The following is a 2,976-nucleotide window of genomic DNA, read 5'->3' on the forward strand; positions in this document are numbered from 1 at the left end:
GTGAATATTTCTATGGTATTATCTTATTTTGATGCTAGACCAAAAGAAGAGCGTTATGCTTTTAACACAACTCTAATTTACTCGAATATATTTTCGATAGTTTTGTATGATTTCTTTGTAACGGATAACTTTCTCATTGCTATAACAAAAGAAATGATGAACATTTTTGCAGAGCCCCAAGACAGCTGAGCATCTGAAAACTGTAGACCTGATAAATAAAACCCAGCCTCCTGGTTACACCCACTTCCATTTCCACGAAAAAAAATTTGCTCCAGTAAAAAAGCTGACCCAGGTAAGCTAGCAGTCATCTTATCTAGCTGCGCTGATTTTTCCGCTTTTGTGGCTCACACTTCCTCTCTCTTTGCCGTTTTATCTATTTCGTCATCCTTATGTGCTCTTCTTCTTCGTCGTCATCGTCATCGTCGCCATTTTTTCTGCTGTTTTCATTCATTGGTTCGCTGTCATTTGAAGGCGACCTATAGCTGCTCATCGTATCGCTACTATCAGTAGTAACAGCAGCAGTGGTACCGTTCCTTTTTTTCTTCTGCTGCTGTGCTAGGTTGTCGGTTGATCATAGGATGATCATTCACTCGCGGTTCGCTGTCCGCGTTTCTCTGTTGTCTGCTGGATAGAAGCGCTGGCTGTCCCTCGTCATTGGCGCCGACGCCGCCGGCGGTCAGCTAACGAACAGCGCAGCCATTGCTGCGACTGCTCCTTCTGCAGCGGCTTCTATGATGATTCGCGCTGCTGCCGTCACCATCGCCAGCGCCGACAGCAGCACCATTGCCAGCTGTAGCTGTTCTATCGGCAGGAGCGGCCGCACCCGCCGCGGCGGTAACGATGACGGCGGCGGCGGTGGCGGTGACGGTGACGACGACGACGACGACGACGATGACGACGACGACGACGACGACGACGGCGGCGGCGGCGGCGGCGGCGGCGGCGGCGGCCGATCACTCAAGCAAACAATCAGCCAACGAGTGGCGAGAGGCTGGCGGCAAAAATAGCCGCGAGTTTGTACCTGGTGGTGCAGTTCGGCCAGACAAACCGACAGGCTCATTGGCAGAATAGCGAGTACCGAGCGAGCAGACGGACGGATGGACTGACGACAAACCAAAGGCAGTAGCAGCAGCGACAGGCGCCGCCGCTGCCGCCACAGTAGCAGCACCAGCGAGGTGGCAGTAGCTGCAGCCTTCAAGCCCTGTCCCATTCCGTCTGCGGCTCCCGCTACTGCCCAACCAGAGCAGCGTTGGCAGCCGAGCGAGTGGTGTCGCGACAGCCATCAGCGTATACAGTCAGCATCACAGAGAGCAAACCGAAACGAGACAAGACGAAGTTTTGTATTCACGTGCTGCGTGTTGTTCGTGTCCCACTTTGTTGGTGCTGATGAACAAATAGACAGAGGGACGGATAGGCAGATAGATAGACAGACGGACGGACGGACGGACGGACAGGGCGAGGAGGATAAAAACAGCACAGTCTTTGTGGACAGCGGTGAAAATCGGCGGCTTCACTAGTAACCAACAGCAGCAGCAGCAACGGCGGCACACAAAAAGAAATCGCACTCTCAGACAGCCATCGTTGGCGCTGTGTAGCTGCCAATGACGGCTTCGTCTGTCGTGCTCGTCGTCACTGTTCGGTTTTTTCAATCGTTCGCTCGTTGTACGTTTATCCTTCGTTAACTACTGCTGCTGCTGGGTAGTCGCTACTGCTGCCCGCTTGATCGGCGACTGGATTCGTGCGTGCGAGAGCAGCAGCTGCAACGGTGATAATCTCCTGTGCGGGTGTTCTCTCGCAACTAAAAAACCGCCGTTCAAAATAACAGCAGCTTGGAAGGTAAAAGCCTGTGGTGTGTGTATCACCAATATTTCACGCAGTGTTTTGCCGCTACTCGGACTGTGCTGTGTTTCTTGTTTCGTCGGTGTTCGACGCCTGCCCACAAGAGATAACATATACTGTTATTATTATTGTTTGTTATTATTATCATTATCGGCGTATGAGAAATGTTCGGATTCTGTGTTGTGTGTGTTTAAGTCGTTTCTCTTGGATTTCTCTTCTTACTGTGTGTCCGCCGTGTGAATGATTGTGGTCTTACCGGTGGGGCAAGGGACAAACGGGATTTGATTATCCCTTCCTGTCGTATGTCTTACAAATATGATTACTGAACTTAATTACGAATAGTTGTCGCTGCAGTTCTAAACGGTACGTTGTACACGTCGTGGGTGACGAGTTTATTAAGAGTAGCAGCGGCAGCTGCTGCTGCTGCTATCTCTAGCGTTGTTACTTCGCACAGTTTGCTCGTTCACGGTAAACCAACCACCGTTGCCGTGTTCGGCTCGGCTGGGGGATCTGTTGCGGCAGTAAGCACCCGAAGACTTAACGAGGGTTTGTGCAAAGAGAAGATACTGACGAGTTGTGAGTGCCGTCGTTTAAGTCCAATATGTGCTAGCGCCCGGATCTGGTAGCAGTGCCTTTTACCTAATGCCCCCAGTATCATTTTCTTATCGATATTCATCGGTCGTCGCAGTGATTGTGTCAGTGGTGATTGTGCGTTCCAGCGGCCAGCGAGCCGTTCCGGTCGCTGTTGTTGTCCGTTCCTGTGCCCCCTAAGGAGAACATTAGCAGGTGCTGCAAGTACTGTTGTTGCAGGTTACTGCAACTTTGTCACAACTAAAACATATTGCTTATTATACTCCACAGCGTAGAAAAAGGAAAGTTATCGAACCCACCACTAACACGAAAGTGACAAGTTTGGCGGATTCTAGCCTCGTCTGCTGTTCGATCAACGGGTGGAGCACGGTGGAATAAACGGAATAATAATAATTATTATAAAATCATCATTATCATAATCACTTCGTGTTATCTGTGCTAAATCGAAGAACAGTTGGTTCCCGTCATAGCTGTCGCTGCGAGTGGTATTGGGTCTTGTGTTATTAATGGTGTAAGGTACTACACTGCCTACGAATCGCACAAGAA

Source organism: Varroa destructor, unplaced genomic scaffold (genome assembly GCF_002443255.2).
Source record: "Varroa destructor unplaced genomic scaffold, Vdes_3.0 BEIS01000003.1, whole genome shotgun sequence".
NCBI classification, from domain to species: Eukaryota; Metazoa; Arthropoda; class Arachnida; order Mesostigmata; family Varroidae; genus Varroa; species Varroa destructor.